Here is a 19,499-nt window from a genome sequence, read left to right on the forward strand (position 1 = left end):
ATAGGGAAGATTCAAACAAGAGGACATGACTTCAGAATTAAGGGACAGAAGTTTAGGGGTAATATGAGGGGGAACTTCTTTACTCAGAGAGTGGTAGCGGTGTGGAATGAGCTTCCAGTGGAAGTGGTGGAGACAGGTTCATTGGTATCATTTAAAAATAAATTGGATAGGCATATGGATGAGAAGGAAATGGAGGGTTATGGTATGAGTGCAGGCAGGTGGGACTAAGGGAAAAAAAGTTGTTCGGCACGGACTTGTAGGGCCAAGATGGCCTGTTTCCGTGCTGTAATTGTTATATGGTTATATGATTAATTCTGAGGCTATGACCTTTAGTCCTAGACTCTCCCACAAATGGAATCACCCTCTCCACATCCACTCTATCTAAGTCTTTCATTGTTTTGTAACAAACAGCTGATCTGTTTTTGTTGGGATTGATGCCCTATTTTCTTTCCAAGGTACCCTGGGAATGTTAATTACATCTCAGCAGAGATTTAGTTGTATTATTTTGGATCGTATCCATATTGCTTCCACAGCGACCCATGAAAATGGCACCGTAAATTCAATATTAGAATGTGATTTGGACACATTAACTTTGCGCTCGGAGACTTAACAAGAAACCTAGATACAAAGACAGCAAATTACACTACCTGGGTATATTGTCTCCATGTCAACAGTCAGGATTCCACTGGGTCATTGTGAAAATGTGCTTATTCGTTGCGAAGGAGCAGGAAACTGGCAGAATGACAGATATGCCTTGGCTCGTCAATTTCTGGAAAGCATTGTAACCCTGGCTTAATTTACTCATAAATAATATTGATGTCCACAGCAGTGAGTGCAACATTTACTTTGCCACTAATATAACTCAAGCATTCAAAGATTAGGTGGGAACGAGCTAGGGACTAGCTGGTAGGCTCATGGAGAAAGATTGGTTACTGCAGAGTGCTAGGTGTTCTAGAGTTGGTTATTACGGGTGTCAGGGGTTATGGGGAGAAGGCAGGAGAATGGGGTTAGGAGGGAGGGAGAGATAGATCAGCCATGATTGAATGGCGGAGTAGACTTGATGGGCCGAATGGCCTAATTCTGTTCCTATCACATGACCTTATGACTTCCCCGCCTGCAAACTATGCCAAAGGGCTGGATAGACTGGATCGATATCGGACCCCTCAATTCTACATAAGTTCTGGCAGGCACATGTCAAGTGAGGTTGCCAAATTGAGTTTCTAAGCTAACTTTTAAGTATTTTCTCTATCTTTCTTTATTTCAATGATTAATTATGCATTTTATTAAATAATGGCAATGGCAATTGTTTTACATGAATGTATAGATTTTACATTTTATATTTTTGTGAAGATTTTCGGTTTGTTTCCTAATTTCTATGATCATCATCTGACTAATGTGAGAAGTCAACAAGGACAGTCTTCAGTTCCTGTGTCCAGCACCCTAGTAACCATTGTGTAGGAAGGAACTGCAGATGCTGGTTTACACTGAAGATAGACAAAAAATGCTGGAGTAACTCAGCGGGACAGGCAGCATCTCTGGGGAGAAGGAATGGGTAACACTCTCGGTCTGAAGAAGGGTCTCAACCTGAAACGTCACCCATTCCTTCTCTCCACAGATGTTGCCTGTTCTGCTGAGTTACTCCAGCATTTTGTGTCGATCCTGGAAACCATTTGCAGCCCACTCAGGGGAAACTGCAGTTATAATACCAGCATTGCATTGAGAACTGCGTGGATGTGTAAATGAGTGTGGCTACTGGCATCAGCCATTGGGCATCAGTGAGATTGGTCCCGATATCTAGTCAATAGTGCTTTACTTGTTACATGCAAATCACAATGAAATTCATTTTGCATATTTTACACAAGCGGGAACCGACATTATTGGCACCATTGTTCAAAATCCAATGTCCGTTTGGCCTGATGAACTGGAGCAGTTCCTGTGAACCGACGTCCCACTCCTCTCCTTGTCCGGCCATCTTTGTATCCTAGGGTTGCCACCTGCAGCTTACCCGAAGGCGTTGGAGGCATTGCCTCGGTAAGTCGGGCTCGAGGTCCTTGCTCCTCGAGCCCGACTTCTCCAGCTCTCTCCCGGTTACGCCATCTGCCGAGTCTTTGTGCGGGACTCCACTGACCGTTGATCGTTCACACGGGTTACCGTTCTTGCTGGAGACCGCGGTGGGAAAGCCGGACCTGCTTCTCGAGAGCGTCCCGGCCCGCTGAAATCTAACTGAGATAGTTTCAAATTGAAGAGGCCAAGAGAAGCTAGTAGTTTTCATGAGCAGTTGAAGACTTCAGTTATTTGAAAACATTTTATGGCAGCTACCGAAATCTATATTACTAAAAGTATTTTATGGCAGCTACCTAAATCTATATTACTAAAAGTCTGATCTTGACCACTTCCTGGTGTTCTGTATATTGATTTTAGAAACAAACGTTGCCACTTACAGCTGTAATTTTTGGCCATCTTACTCAGAGTCCCCATCTGCTGCGCAGGGCAAGATGATTTTTCCTATTGATGGAAAATAAAAGAGTTATTAGTATTTAAAAAATGTTGAGAATCTCTCTCCTGAAAGCCTCGCCCCTTCAACAGGGACTATAAATCCAGAAGTTTGGAGGTACCTCAGTTCTCTGCAAGATGGGGGAGCGAGAGGTCGCAATTCTCAGTCTGAGCTGTGAATAACACTGAACACATGTCGAGTAAACTATGAGTCTTTTTTACTGACCTGTCAATGCACTTAATGTGGTTTGAAAATGTAGTTTCAAAATGCAAAAGTGTGTTTTGGTTTGAAAGTGCTAAAGCTGTGTTGCCTTTGGTTTTGAAAGTGCTAAAGCAAGCTGTGTTGCCTTTGGTTTTGAAAGTGCTAAAGCGAGCTGCCTCGCCTTTGTTTTGAAAGTGCTAAAGTGAGCTGCCCTGCCTAATTAGAGCTGCCTGGCCCAATTAGAGCTGCCTTGCCTTTTATATAATTAAAAGTCTAATCTTGACCACTTCCTGGTTGCGCTTTATATTGATTTTAGTAAAAAAGCTACCACGTATGGCTGTGATTTTTGGCCAGATTACTCAGAGTACACCTCCGCTCATCAGCTGCCGGGAATTTTTCCCACCGATTAAAAATAAAAGAGTTATTAGTATTAAAAATGTTGAGATTCTCTCTCCTGTCAATCATGCCATGAAGGCCACACCCCTTCTGGTGGGATTGGGGGAGGGACTATAAAACTGGAAGTGCGGGCGTGGCTCAGTCTCTGCAAGATGGGAGAGGGAGAGGTCATGGCTCGCTGTCTTTAGTGGCCTTGCACCCTGCTTGAAATGGTATGAAACTGCACTTGAATTTGGTGCCCTTGCGCCCTGCTTGGAATGGAATTTCAAGGAATAGCCGTGAGTCAATTGCTAGCCCACCAGCCGTGTGTGAGTGAGCTGCCAGCGCAACAGGCTTGAGTGACTGAGCTGCCAGCCCAAGAATCCATTCAGCCCACAATGTCCATACTAGCCCTATATATTGGAATTGTTGGAGAGGTGGAATATTGTGTTTGGGGACCAGCCCTCCCATGTGATGCTGGGACACAATGGGACCCAAAACGTCACCTATTCCTTTTCTCCAGAGATGCTGTCCGACCCACTGAGTTACTCCAGATTTTGAGTCTATCTTCCCAAAAGGATGCCACAGCCATAGGGAATGTGAGTCAGCATTAGGAAGGTCGGCTTATATTACAGGAGCTACAGTACTTGGATCAAGCTGCCAAGGAGTTCAGTATTAAGTGTTAAGCCACAGTATGTACATCAACAGATCATTTAAAATCACAGCATTTATCTCATAAAACAATATTTTCACTGTCTTTTGTGAAAGGGGTTTTGATTGTTCCGTTTCTATAGAAGGAGTGTTCGCCCGTGCAACAATTCCCATCTGTGCTCTTGTTAATACCACAAGCGCAATAAGATACAAGTTCATCCACAGAAAACAATGGAACGTTTCCACAGTAATCCAACCCAATGAGGTCTGCATGTGGCTGTTGTGCCAGCTTGCCTGTGATGTGCAATTTACTAGGCAATAAAAATCCTCTGTTCAAATCTTCAAACACCCTCGTCACTGTCAATCACATTTAAGGTTACACTTTCCTCCATCGTGTTAGAATTGCAATAAAGTTTTCAAGTATTTCAAGCTCATAATGGACTAATCTAAATCTAGTTGGCGCATTGGGTTTAAGCCAGGCCAGTGTGTTATATTCTTTATTGTCGGGCATCCTCTACCCCTTTGTGAGATGGCTTCTATACAGCTCGTTGACTTGTGAATATCTGAAAAATAAATTGGCATGGAGATTCCATTGTTGGTGGCGGATGTTAACAAGAGCATGAGCCTAAATTGCACCCTCCCTGTTTCATTTTTAATGGAATTGTGACATTTCTTTGTGGATTCCTTCTTAAACATTTCTTTGGGGATTGAGGCATGGCCGTGGCTCCTTTAGCTAAAGGTAATTTTAAGTCTCTGAGAACTACGCAGTTTAGAGGTTGACAATTTAACAAAGTATTTAGTGTTCTGAATCTGTACCTCATGCATATCTGTACCCCCCACCTTGATGTTACTTGACCTGATGTTTGTAGTCATCTGTCATTCTCCAAATTTTGCAATGCACTCTGATTGTTTTTGTTCACTTTCATATCCCCCCACCTGTTGTTACTTGACCTGATGTTTGGAGTCATCTGCCATTGCTCTTCGAATTTTTCGATGCACTCAGTGATTGTTTTTGGATCTCAAAATCCTTGAGCCAAAAACTTCCCATTTCAGGCGAGATTTTGGTCGCCCTGCTGCATAAAGCCCCCTGTCCCACTGTGAGTTAATCGAGATCAGCGATAACCTGTCTGCCACTTCCTGTTCTCTACGGATGTAGAACGGTAGGTGCTCGGGACATCCGGTAACTCGTGATGTTTCGTCATCCCTGCAAAAAATGCCCACGAGTAAAGAAAATGTGAATGGCTTTTTATACCAATGGAGCAGCATGGACTCGGCAGGACTGAAGGACATTCTGTTTTTGCTGTATCACAAAACTTGCAGAACTGGTGCTGCTTGGTGGGACAGGGGCTGATTGCCAAAGTTCGATCCTGCTCCGGACTGGGATTTCTCCCTTGATTTTCCTTGGCCTCAATATTGCTCCTTGAGCGGATGATGGGATTGAGTCTACTAGTGTGAATGGCACCTTTCGGCAGGCTGAAGGACATTGTAAGCACTGGTTATGGGCATGAATTCCTCCTGAGTTTAGCAGTATTCCGACATTGTGTCTCTTGTGATTTTTAAAGTGGTTATGGGCAGAAAGCTGCAGGACATTGTGTATCTTTTTAAGAAAGCTGACCTTGTTCCTATGTCCGAGTGCTACACTCTGCCATGGCACAGCTCAGAATGCAGTGCACATTTTGAGAATCAGGTGTAAGCAATGTGGCAGGAATGTCAGAGCTGGCTGAATATAAGTTGGGCCTTAATGCTGGGAATGTTGATTTGGGAAAGAACGCTGAGATTGTTTCATTAAACCTGATGATTGATCTGCAGGGACAGTGTGGATGGTTTAAGGTACCTGTTGTCAGTGGTCCTTAGCACAGAAACCGACAGGAAAATTGTTCCAGTCTTGAGATTGCCATCTTTCAAATGTTTCCTTAAGTTTTGTAAAAACGGTATGGATGCACTAGAAGTGATGATGGGATTTATTATGGATGCCTGACTGAGGTGGAAGAGGGACAGAGGGGTAGGGGGAAGAGGGCAGAGGGAGAGAGGGAACGCGGGTGGGGGAGAGGGATTGGTGTGGGAGAGGGAATGGAGTGAGGAGATGGAGTGAAGGAGGAGAGAGGGGATGAGAGAGGGGAGGGGGAGAGAAGTGTGGGGGAGGGGGGGAGATGGCGTACCACCATGAGGTACCACCTCCAGTTTAAATTCCATTTGGAATATTTTGGAGGACCAAGAATCCAAGAACCAAGGGTCTAACAATGACCATCTATTGCTGGAGGCCGACATTATACAAAAGAGACAGGTTAATAGGTGGCTGATTTTCAGATGTTGGGAGAAGAACCACATCTTAATGGAAGATCGGACTTCATCAATTCCTCCCACAGAAATGCTGTCTGTCCCGCTGAGTTACTTCAACATTTTGTGTCTATCTTTGATCTAGCTAGGAGATTGAAATAGAGATCCCTTTAAGAACACGAGCACACTACATGTAGGCAGGTACCGTGGTAAAGCCAGCAATGCAATACATGCCCACGGCCACTCTGTTGGCTTTGCAGGCCAAAGGAAAATCAACAAAGTCTCTTATCTGAGCATAAAGCCCCATGTTCCTGAGGAGATAATTGTGTGATTAAATTGCACTCGGGATTATTTCCTGGACATGATAGGTGTCATTGTGAAATTAGATCACACACTTTCACCATTCCACAGTGGCGCAGCGGTTAAGTTGCTGCCTTACAGCGGTTACAGTGCCAGAGAACTGGGTTCGATCCAACCTATGGGTGCCGTATGTACGGAGTTTATACATTCTCCCCCTGACCTGCGTGGGCTTTCTCCGAGATTGTTGGTTTCCTCCCACACTCCGAAGATGTACAGGTTTGTAGGTTAATTGGCTTGGTGTATGTGTAAATTGTCCCTGGTGTGTGTTGGGTAATGTTAATGTGCGGACATTGCTGGTCGGTGTGGAATCTGTGGGCAAAAGGGCATGTTTCTGTAATGGATCTCTAAACAAAACTAGCAATAGAAACAGACCTGCAATGTGTGCAGCCATCTATTTGCCCATCCACACCACCATCCCCAATGCACATTCCACCCACCAGGCATTATTTCACCAGTAAGATTGTCAGATCTCTTTCATATAATCTAGATTCTCTCTCTCTCTCTTCCATGGCCATGTTGAGTACGTGAATGGGTGTCATGAAGAGCGTGGCTTTGAAAGCATGTGCCTTTCCTAGACTGGTGTGCACCAATGTTTAATGGGAGATAGACAAAAAGCCAGAATAACTCAGCAGGTCAGACTCGCTGTGTTACTCCAGCTTTTTGTGTTGATCTTCAGTTTAAACCAGCACCTGCAGTCCCTTCCTACACAATGTTTAATGGAACCTGTATTGAATTGAGTGTAGTATGTTGAAGGCCTAACCTCGAACAGGCTGAGGCCAGGCGACAACTCTCAGACACCTCCTCCTACTTATCCTTGGACCATGATCCCACAGATGAGCACCAGGCCATAATCTCACAGATCCTTTTTCTGATTTCATTACTTCTGGCTGTCTGCCCCCCAAAGACGTCAACCTTATCATTTCCAGCCCTACACAGCCCAGTTTTATCTATTCCCCAAAATTCATAAACATAACTGCCCTGGCAGACCCATTGTTTCTGCCTGCTTCTGTCCCACTGAATTAATTCCCCCATACCACGACTCCATCCAATCCCTCCCTACCTTTGTCCAAGACACTGCACATGCCCTTTGTCCCTTCAATGATTTCCACTTTCTGAGCCCCCACTTTACTCAGGATGTTCAGTCACTGAAAGATTGCAGCAGGATCTGGATCGCTTGGGCAGGTGGGCGGAGGAATGGTTGATGGCGTTTAATACAGAGGTGTCATGTTTTGGGACGTTGAACAAGGGCAGGACCTAAGCAGTAAATTATAGCCCCTGGGTAGTGTTGTAGAGCAAAGGGATCTAGCAGTACAGGTGCATGGTTCCTTGAAGGTCGAGTATCAGGTGGTCAAAAAGGCTTTTGGCAGTTTGGCCTTCATCTGTCAGAGTATTGAGTATAAAAGTTGGGAGGTCATGTTGCAGTTGGTGAGACTGCATTTAGAATATTATGTTCAGTTCTGGGCACCATGTTATAGGAAAGATATTGTTAAGCTTGAAAGGGTTCAAAAAATATTGACAAGCATGTTGCCAGGTCTAGAGGGTGTGAGCTATAGGGAGAGGTTGAGTAGGCTGGGTCTCTATTCCATGGAGTGCAGGAGGATGAGGGGAGATCTTATAGAGGTGTATAAAATCATGAGAGGAATAGATCAGGTAGATGCACAGAGTCTCTTGCCCAGAGTAGGGGAATCGAGAGCCAGAGGACATTGGTTCAAGGTGAAGGGGAAAAGATTCAATAGGAATCCGAGGGTTGACTTTTACATACAGAGGGTGGTTGGTGTGTGTACGGAACAAGCTGCCAGAGGAGGTAGTTGAGGCTGGGACTATCCCATCGTTTAAGAAACAGTTGGACAGGTACATGGATAGGCCAGGTTTGAAGGGATATAGACCAAGCGCAGGTAAGTGGGACTAGTGTAGCTGGGACATTATTGGCTGGTGTGGGCGAGTTGGGCCGAAGGGCCTGCTTGTACACTGTATCACTCTATTACTCCATGACCTCCATTCCCTACCAGGAAGGTCTGAAAGCCCTCCATTTCTTCCTCGGCCGAAGAGTTTCATTCTGAAACGTGACCCATTCCTTCTCCAGAGATGCTGCCTGTCTCGCTGAGTTACTACAGTTTTTTATGTCTATCTTTGATTTAAACCAACATTTGCAGTTCCTTCATACACATAAAGAAAGAGGATTCATTTCTTTACTGCATTTCGATGTCTCTGTACTGTACACTGACAATGACAATTAAAGTTGAATCTGAATCTGAATCTTCAGTTTGATCGTGAAGATCAGATTTTTAGCATTGATGCTACATGAGATGAAGAGATGTTGATGAAGTAAAACAGATGCATTGGGTGTTTTTTAGGCATGCCATGATATAGAAAGGAAAGTGATTTAGAGTTATATTTGGTTTAGTGAGGGATACCTTATGCTCCATCCTAAAGATTGGTGAGCTTGAAATGATCTTGGTCACTTAGTCCTGATATTAATATGAATTTAGAGAATGAGTTTCAAATACATAAATGGTTAAATTATTTACAAATTTAATTACCTACTGCAAGGCAGGAGAAAAGTAAATATTTATTTCAGAGACGAGGAAATAAGCAAAAACATCATAAATAGTGGAAATGCCAAAGGCAGTAGAACTGGAAGAACTAATATGTTTCTATATAGTATACCTAGATACATCATCTGCATTTAAAAGGTATGGTCCACAATTGGAAACAAATGTTGTAAATCAATTTAGTATTCACTGATTCTTCTTCTCAGTTTAGATGGCAAAGGTAGTGGGGGGTAAGCCCCACCAAAATACTTCAGAGATGCATTCAATCATTGCCTGGGGTAAAACAAAAGAGCCTATGTACAGTATATGAGTTTGAAGAGAGGCAACTACAAAAGGAAGACTCTTGTGGCTTCACAATCAGAGGTATAGAAATAAAAAAATAAAGGTATATACCATACACCATTACATTAAGGTGAAATAAACCAATTTTTGCACATTAAAATTCCACAAACAGCAACATGATGCTCAACAAATGAACTTTGAAATTGTAGTGTTCAATCATATTCTCACCAAGTCCCTGAAGAGAACATCTGAAGAGGACGTCACGGTGGTGCAGCTGTACAGTTGCTGCCTTACAGCGCTTACAGCGCCGGAGAACTGTGTTTGATCCCGACTACGGATGCTGTCTGTATGTGGTTTGTACGTTCTCCCCGTGACCTGCATGGGTTTCCTCCGAGATCTTCGGTTTCCTCCCACACTCCAAAGACGTACAGATTTATTTGTAGGTTAATTGGCTTGGTGTGTGTAAGATAGTGTTATTGCGTGGGGATCACTGGTCGGTGCGGACTCAGTGGGCTGAAGGGCCTGTTTCCGTGCTGCATCTCTAAACTAAAGTAAACAAAAACATTTTTTGCAAAGTACTGTGAAATCTGTCATGTGCACCTTGGGAAGATAAACATTTGAATGGGCACACAGAAATGCTGGAGAAACTCAGCGGGTGCAGCAGCACCTATGGAGCGAAGGAAAAAGGCAACGTTTCAGGCCAAAACCCTTCTTCAGACTTCTTCTTCATTTGAATGGGTACATTGGCCAGGTCTGGTGCATTGAGCTCAAGATGGGCCTACTCCTTTTCTACTGTTCTGAATGCGAAAGATTGGGAAGGGTAATTACACTTTCTCTTTATCATAAACATTGAACATTTTTTGCAGAAACATGTTGATATTCTCTTATCAGTCAGTAAGCATCTGTAACTGGATTCAATGTGCATTCTTATTGTGTGTGCAGTTTATGATACATCATTGAATAGCAAAACTGGTGCACCAGTTTCAATGGATAACTTCAACAGAGCTATATAGATGAACTTTGGTTAAGTTATCAAGCAATAGATATAGATCGCCTTTTATTGTCATTCAGACCGAAGTCTGAACGAAATTGCAGCAGTCATACTATAATACCATACAATAAAGGTCCCGACCACAAAGTGCACACCAGTATCCATGTTCTCACAGATGGATGCTGCCTTAGGTCGCAGGCTGAGTTACACCTCTGCACTGGGGCGATATCTTATCCCCCCTGGGCGATGAAGAAGTCCCGATCTCGACCGCGAAACTTTGAAGCCCCATTCCAGTCTCTCCAGACGATGCTCCCCGCGTCCCCCGGAGTTACTCCACTTTTTGTGTCTATCTTGGTTTAAAAACGTGATACTGCAGATCCTTCTTCAGCATAATCTGGGCCGCCATTAACATGGGCACTGAAATTGCTTCCGGATTTTAAAAAAAAAAGCAAACCCCACAAACCCTCAACATTTTACCCACCCTCAAATCCGATAAATCGGGCTCCTCCTCCCCTTTAAATGACATCTATGCCCGACTGAGTTACTCCAGCACGTTGTGTTGGTGTTTCAAGCAAGGTGTCGGCTTACTATGTCTCTACTGAAACATGACCCATCAACCATTGAAGATATGTGTGATAGATGGAGAAGGGCGAGCCTTAGCTTTCCACAAACACACAAAGCCTGATATTATTTTCAGTGTCCAATAAATAGTTTAGACAAATACATGTTGATTCATGTTTGAGATTTGACTTGGACGGTCGATTAAGGCAGGTTAAATGAATGTCTTAAAAATACACTTCATTATTCTCTGAAGCAGGAGCACAGGCAACTGTTTAAATGAGGTACAAATGGAATGAACTGACATTTGTGTTAATTTTGTTCTGTTGCTTCCTGACAGTGGACTCACTAACCAGGTGCCAATATCAATTCACAGCAGGTTGACGGGCAACTGGGAAGCCAGCCAGCTCTGCTTGACAATAGTCGTGCCTAAAGGGAACAAGGGCAGAGAGAATTCCTACCGCTGACAGGCTGAGGTAAGACAAGAGGCCAGCGCTGTTACGGAGGTGGAAGCAGGTGATCGTACTGAGAGATGAGAAGATGGGGTCAGAAGCTTAACTCGGGTTCCAACAGGATATGAAGCTTAGAAAGCCTGAAACAGTGGCAACGAGAGAGATGGATCGCTTTGGTTAGATAATAGACTTTGACATAAATCAAAGTCAGCATGGAAAATGTTAATCTATTGCTATATTTAAAAGAAAGCGAGAGGGACAAACTTAAAAAAAATCTAAATCTGTAAAACCTAAATGATTGCAAATGTGAGTAAAGCCAGTTTTGCCTGGATAGCTGCATGGATTTTTCTTCTGTGTAGGAAGGAACTGCTGATGCTGGTTTAAACTGAAGATGGACACAAAAAGCTGGAGTAACTCAGCGTGTCAGACAGCATCTCTGGAGAAAAGGAATAGGTGACATTTCAGGTCGACAACTTTCTTTTTAAAAATAAACATCATTTGTAAAAAAATATGCACAAAACAAAAACCATGCCAAACTCTTAATGAGTTTAGATTTATTATTGTTACGTGTGTCAAGGTAGAGTGAAAAGCTTTGTTTTGCATGTATTCCAATCTAATCAGATAATGCTCCACCAAATACTATCAAGCTGAACTCTAGTACAATAGATGGAGCGAAGGGAAAATAAAACAATACAAAATATAGTTCTCAGCATTGTCTTGCAACTTGTCTTTACATTCAAGTGTCTATTAATTCACAATTTCTAGTGTTATTCACAGTTGCGTTAGCACCTCCCTTTTTCCTTACACTAAGCACCATTGCCACCTATGTGACCTCCTGGGGTAATATCCCTTCCCTTGTTTGATGGGTACACCCACTGCTCTCAGTCCCTCAATATCCAGCAGTAGCAGGAGCCCTGACCATGTTCCTCCCCCTCAGTTCCACCGAGCTTCAGTGCATACCTCAGCATCTAGCGTTGCAGCCTTAATTGAGCCAGTCAGTGCCATTCCCTTAAGGAACATCTCGCTGTTCTGGAAGACCAACAGGTTTTGGGCAGTCAAGTATGCATCTTCCAGCAGCACTTGATGTCCTTCCTTCATCTTCCCTGGGAGCAGCCTGTAAATGAGAGAATCTTGTGCTGCACAGGATCAACCATGACAAGGCTATAGGTCCATCTTTCTACAGACCCTCCAACCAAATCCACATTCTGCAAAGCGGTGGGCAACCATCTCCTCTCGCAACTGCCCTGAGTGCAGCATGCATTGGGATAAGACACCCATGGTACTGGAAGGATCTGACTGAGAGTGCCCTCCCACCACCAGCAAGTCAGGTCTTGGTGACGAAGGGTCTTGACCTGAAACATTGCCTATTTCCTTCGCTCCATAGATCCTGCCTCACCCGCTGAGTTTCTCCAGCATTTCTGCCTACCTTGGTGCTTGTTGATGAGTTTAGTTTAGTTTAGTTTATTATAAAGCAGGGGTCCCCAACTTTTTTCATACCTTTTACCCCCTGGCAACTTTCCAAAAGTAAATTTACTCCCACCCTGTTTTGATCAGTAATTTGAGTTTACACTTCGAAGGAAGTAACCGACAAAGAGGAAATTTAAAAATACTGTTTTAACAAATCCCAAATCAACACATTTACCCCCTTGGTGGCAAAAGTTACCCTCAGGGGCTAAAATGACCTCAGGTTGGAAATCCTTGGTTTAGATAGAGCGCGGAAAAATACTCTTCGGCCTGCCAGGTCCACACCGACCAGCGATCCTTGCAAATTAACACTATCCTACACCCACTAGAGACAATTTTTACATTTACCAAGCCAATTACCCCTACAAACCTGTACGTCTTTGAAGTGTGGGAGGATACCGAAGATCTCGGAGAAAACTCGCGCAAGTCACGGGGAGAATGTACAAACTCCGTACAGACAGAACCTATAGTCGGGATCGAACCCGCGTCTCCGGCGCTGCATTCGCTGTAAGGCAGCAACTCTACTGCTATGCCACCGTGATAGCCCAAAAGTTCTGTCAATGAAACAATCCACCAGAATATCTGGGCATTTTGCTTGAGAAAAAACTCCCAGGATTTATCAAGTTCTTGACTTGTAGCGCCTGCATGTTTTCCTGTGCTGTCCACTGACTCAGTTCTCAGTTTAGTTCATTATCACAGTGTAAAGTTTTTGTTGCATACTAACTAGTCAGCAGAAAAACAAAACATGATTACAATCAATCCATTTACAGTGTACATTTACATTAGGGGAATAACGTTTAGTGCAAGGTAAAGTTAGCAAACATAGTCCAAGGGTCACCAAAGAGGTAGATAGTAGTTCAGCTCTGCTCTCTGGTTGTTGTAGGATGACTCAGTTGCCTGATAACAGCCGGGAAGAAACTGTCCCTGAATCTGGAGGTGTGCGTTTTCACACTTCTATACATTTTGCCTGATGAGATAGGGGAGAAGAGGGAGTAGCCAAGCTGCGGCTTGCCCTTGATTATGCTGCTGGCCTTGCCAAGCAGCGTGATGTATAAATGGAGTCAATGGAAGGGAGGTTGGTTTGTGTGATAGCCTGGGCTGCCTCCACAATTCGCTGTAATTTCTTGCAGGCCTGGATGGAGCTGTTTCCAAAGCTCTGATAGACCTGGTAGTCAAAAGAGTTGGTGTGGAAGAACTTTGCTGCAAAGGATGCGTGGTGTGGCAATGTCCAGCGGACTGGAGCATTATGCCGCAGCAGTGTCAGGCTCAACATTCACAAGTCAGGGGCAATCTCCAGGGTGGAGGTGTGTGGACGAGGTCACACCTGTGCCAAGTACAGCAATCCCATGAGCACTTCACACCTGAAGATCAGCTTTTTAACCCATTACTGAATGAAGTGCTGCTCCCACAGTTACGATCTTTGGATTGAGCAAATGGTTCTACACAGCAGACAAACATGACAAGGTCGAAAGGGCAATCTTGCCCATCAGACGACAGGAAAACTGTCATTCATTGAGTAAGAAAGAACTGCAGATACTGGTTTAAATCAAAGGTAGACACAAAATGCTGGAGTAACTCAGCGTGACAGGCAGCATCTCTGGAGAGAAGGAATGCAACACCAGTCCCTTTACCTCCCCCCTCGACTCCATCCAAGGACCCCAATTTTTTTTCCAGGTGAGGCAGAGGTTCACTTGCACCTCCTCAAACCTCATCTACTGTATCTGCTGGTCCAGGTCACAACTTCTTTACATCGGCGAGATCAAGCGCAGGCTTGGAGATCCTTTCATTAAACACCTCCGCTCAGTCCGTCTTAACCTAATAGATCTCCCGGTGGCCCAACACTTCAACTTCCCCTCCCATTCTCAATCTGACCTTTCTGTCCCGGACCTCCTCCATTGTCAGAGTGAGGCCCGTGCGGCATGAACATTGACTTCTCTAACTTCAGATGGATTGCTTTCTCTCTCCATCACTTCCCTTTCCCAGTTCTTCCACCAGTCTTACTGCCTCTGACTACATTCTATCTTTGTCACACACCCTCCCCTGACATCAATCTGAAGAATGGTCTCCACCCAAAACGTCGCCCATTCCTTCTCTCCAGAGATGCTGCCTCACCCGCTGAGTTACTCCAGCATTTTGTGTTTACCTGTCATTCATTGACTTTGACTATACAATGGATATCTGTATAGAGCAGTTGGATCCAGTTACTGATTCACTCACCAAAGCCCATATGTAATATCCTGCCAAAAGCCTTCTCCTGGTCCAAGCTGATTGAGCAGGTGTCCACCCCTCTGTGCTGCATGGCATGTCACTGTTTTAGCATGCTCATATGAAATATTTTACAATCTTATTTAAATAATTTTCTCCGAAGTTGTTTGGCACCTCACTTTATTGTAACACTGACAGGTTGGGTTTCTCAGCAATGCAATATTTTTCAATCATCAGGATTTGATCTTCACGACCCAGTTTACTAACTCTGATCTTACTTAATTACTGGGGATCATCCACAATCTGGCCAACGTCATAGTAGGAAACAATATATGTGATGCAGCATATGTGATTCTAAAAGTTACAAAACAGCAGTCAAACAAAGAAATTACAGTGAAATGTAAAATCCTACGATAAACAAGTTATAGTCATAGAGTGACACATTGTGGAGACAGGCCCTTTGGTTCAACTTCCCCACACTTCCCCCAACATGTCCCAGCTGAACTAGTCCCATCTTCCTGCGTTTGGACCATCTATCTATATATAACTAAAACTCTGATCTTGTTTTCTTCCAGTTTGGTGGTCATTCTATTTGCGTAAAAACGGTAAGCGATAGCACTACGATTTCTCGCCAACTTACTCAGCGTTATCCTGTGCTGCGATTGCACCAAGTTTTGTTCTGATCGGTGGAAGCTGGTAAGAGTTGTCGAGGTTTAAAAATCCTTAAAAACGCGCATGTGCAGATCGATTGCCACTCCTGCAATTCAGCGCCTCGTGGATTGGTCCCTTCTACTGTCACTCCATGGGACGGTCCGCCCCTTCCTGCGCCATCCAGTCTTTACTGCAGCTGCGGAAGGCTCTGGATGGCCAGCGGAGGTCTCCAACTGGACACAATTTTAATAGTGAGTCCAGAAGCAATGAGTCAGTGATAGTGAGTCCAAAAGCCGTGAGTCAGTCCAGAAGCCGTCCGCTCAGAAGCCGGCCCGGTGTGCGGAGGTGGCCCGGTGTACGGAGCCTGGCCGACTGCGATGCCACCTGCTGCTACCTGGAGATCCTGGGGAAGTGAGGAGTGAGAGTGGGGGATTGAGGGAGCCGGGCGCTGGCAGGGCCAGACACCCCCTCCACCCACACACCCCCATCTCCTCCCCTTGCACACCCCCCCAACCCCCCCCCCCCCCCCACCCCCCTCTGCGGCAGGCCATGGCCACGGTAGGCTATGGCAGTGCTCCCTCCCCCCCTTCCCCGCCTGAACATTTCCAAGAACATTCTACTGCGCTGATGTTCCCTGATTTTCCACATGGAACAATGAGAGATGGCAAAGAAGGAAGGTTGGGAAGAGAGTGGAAGATCTTCCAGGTCTTTTTAAAGCCAATGATCTGGGACAAGTGTATACCTTGCCTCCAAGATGTGGTGACTTCTACTACTTGAGGCTGCTTCTCCATCACATAAAAGGGTCAGTATCCTTCGATTCATTGAAGACACATGATGGAGAAATTCATCCTTCCTTCAAAGACGTTTGCAGCCAATGAGGTTTGATGCAGACTGACGACCATTAGCAACAAACAATGGAAGATGCTGAGAAGACAAGAATCCCCAGTGCAATGAGAGATTTGTTTGTTGTTTTGCTGATGAATACTGCGATCAATAATCCTCGACAATTATGGGATCACTTCAAGAATTCATATAAACCTATAACCATATACCAATTACAGCATGGAAACAGGCCATCTCGGCCCTTCTAGTCCATGCTGAACACTTATTCTCCTCTAGTCCCATCTACCTGCATTCAGACCATAGCCCTCCATTCCTTTCCCGTCCATATACCTATCCAATTTATTGTTAAATGATAAAATCGTACCTGCCTCCACCACTTCCACTGGAAGCTCATTCCACACAGTTACATCTCTCTGAATAAGGAAGTCCCCCCTCATGTTACCCCTAAACTTCTGTCCCTTAAGTCTCAAACCATGTCCTCTAGTTTGAATCTTCCCTACTCTCAATGGAAAAAGCTTATCCACATCAACTCTGTCTATCCCTCTCATCATTTTAAAGACCTCTATCAAGTCCCCCCTTAATCTTCTGCGCTCCAAAGAATAAAGACCTAACTTGTTCAACCTTTCTCTGTAACTCAGTTGCTGAAACCCAGGCAACATTCTAGTAAATCTCCTCTGTACTCTATCTATTTTGTTGACCTCTTTCCTATAATTGGGCAACCAAAATTGTACACCATACTCTAGAATTGGCCTCACCAATGCCTTGTACAATTTTAACATTACATCCCAACTTCTATACTCAATGCTCTGATTTATAAAGGCCAGCACACCAAAAGCTTTCTTTACCACCCTATCTACATGAGATTCCACCTTCAGGGAACTATGCACAGTTATTACCAGATCCCTCTGTTCAACTGCATTCCTCAATTCGCTACCATTTAACATGTACGTTCTATTTTGATTTGTCCTGCCAAGATGTAGCACCTCACACCTATCAGCATTAAACTCCATCTGCCATCTTTCAGCCCACTCTTCCAAATGGCCTAAATCTCTCTGAAAATCTACTTCATCATCCACAACACCACATATCTTAGTATCATCTGCATACTTACTAATCCAATTTACCACACCATCATCCAGATCATTGATGTATATGACAAAGAACAGTGGACCTAACAGATCCCTGAGGCACCCCACTAGTCACCTGCCTCCAACCTGACAAACAACCATCCACCAATACTCTCTGGCATCTCCCACTGTTGAATCCATCCTTCTACTCCACCATTAATACCCAACAATTGAACCTTCTTAACCAGCCTTCCATGTGGAAACTTGTCAAAGGCCTTACTGAAGTCCATATAGACAACATCCACCGCTTTACCCTCATCAATTTCCCTTGTAACCTCTTCAAAAAATTCAAGAAGATTAGTCAAACATGACGTTCCAGGCACAAATCCATGTTGACTGTTCCTAATCAGACCCTGTTTATCCAGATGCTTATATATATTATCTCCAAGTATCCTTTCCATTAATTTTTCCACCACCGATGTTAAACTAACAGGTCTATAGTTGCTAGGTTTACTCTTAGAATTCAGTGTCTGAAGATTACCTTGAAAAAGAACAGAGAACAATGAGTGATCCTAATATCATGATCAGGCTCTGTTGTATATTCAGGACAAGCTTGAGAATTACAACAAAACAATGGAATGCTTTTATTTGCAACGATCAAGAAATGGAAGGATGCACCTTGATGATGACAGTCCAGAATTGCTGCAGGAATTGCAATACAATAGAACTGAACAACAGCAATTTGTTGAGGAGAATGGGCCTCTCCTGAATGCTGAGCAGAGAGCAGTGTTTGACCAGGTGTGCAACTGCTTGAAAAGGAAGCTTCCTTCAATGTTTTTCATTGATTTACCAAGAGGAACGGGAAAAACATTTATCATCAATTTGATCCTCTCCAATGTTAGAGGTCAAGGTGATGTAGCTATTGCTGTAGAATCCTCTGGGATAGCAGCTACATTAATGCCTGGTGGAAGAACTGCACATTCTCAATTTAAGATACCCATCCAAGTAACCGAGGATACATTCTGCAACATTGACACAAACTCTAACACTGCACGTACGACGAGGAAAGTGAAACTGATTGTTTGGGATGAAGCTTTGTAGCGGTGGACAGAACTCTTCAAGATGTCCGCAGCAACACTAAGCCTTTTGGCAGCATTCTTACGATTTGTTGTGGCGATTTTCGACAACTCCTTCCAGTAGTGAAAAGGGGAAATTATGCTGATGTTGAAAATTCAACATATGGTTATATGGTTATTAATTCCTGCATCAAGAAATCCTACTTTTCACCAAGTTTCAATTTCACAGAAATATGTGATTGAGAGAGGGAGAAGGAGACTATTCTCAATTTTTGTTGAAAGGTGGAGAAGATGATATTTTAAAGAAAGAAGATGATGAAATTAAAGTGCCACAAGACATGGTCCTATCAGCAAAAACACTGGAGGATTGTATTCATTCCATCTATCCCGCATTTGACAATCCTGCAGAATTATTCTCCAACAATTGTATCATGATTCCGCACAACGATACGATGAGAAGGATCTTATCACACGCTTCCCAGGAATCATTAAGGAGGGCTTTTCTTTCAATGCTGTCACTGTGGGAATTAATACAACTTGCTTACCAACAAAATTCCTCGATTCACTCGAGAACTCAGGATTACCACCACACAAATTGGGGTTGAAAAAAGGATTTCCAATGTTAATGAAAAAGTTGGAACCCCCAAAGCTAAGCAATGGAATGAGGATGATTGTGGAAGAGCTACACAATCATCTGATCGTTGCAAGAATCAACATGGGAGCTTTCAAAGATGACATTGTTCTCATTCCTAGGATAAAGCTCAATTTGACAGAAGGCGAAGACATTCCCCTTCAGCGGACCCAATTCCCAATTCAGTCAGGTTTTGCTAATGATGATACATAAAGCGCAAGGAGAAACCATGGAGAAAGTGTAGATATACCTCGAGAAACCGGTATTTCAGCATGGACAATTATACGTGGCTCTCAGCTGAGGAAAGATGAAGGAAAATATCAAAGAATGTTGTCATTAAATGTGTGCTAGGTTGAACTATTAATTCTG

The sequence above is a fragment of the Leucoraja erinacea genome, chromosome 6, assembly GCF_028641065.1.
Source record: "Leucoraja erinacea ecotype New England chromosome 6, Leri_hhj_1, whole genome shotgun sequence".
Lineage (NCBI taxonomy): Eukaryota > Metazoa > Chordata > Chondrichthyes > Rajiformes > Rajidae > Leucoraja > Leucoraja erinaceus.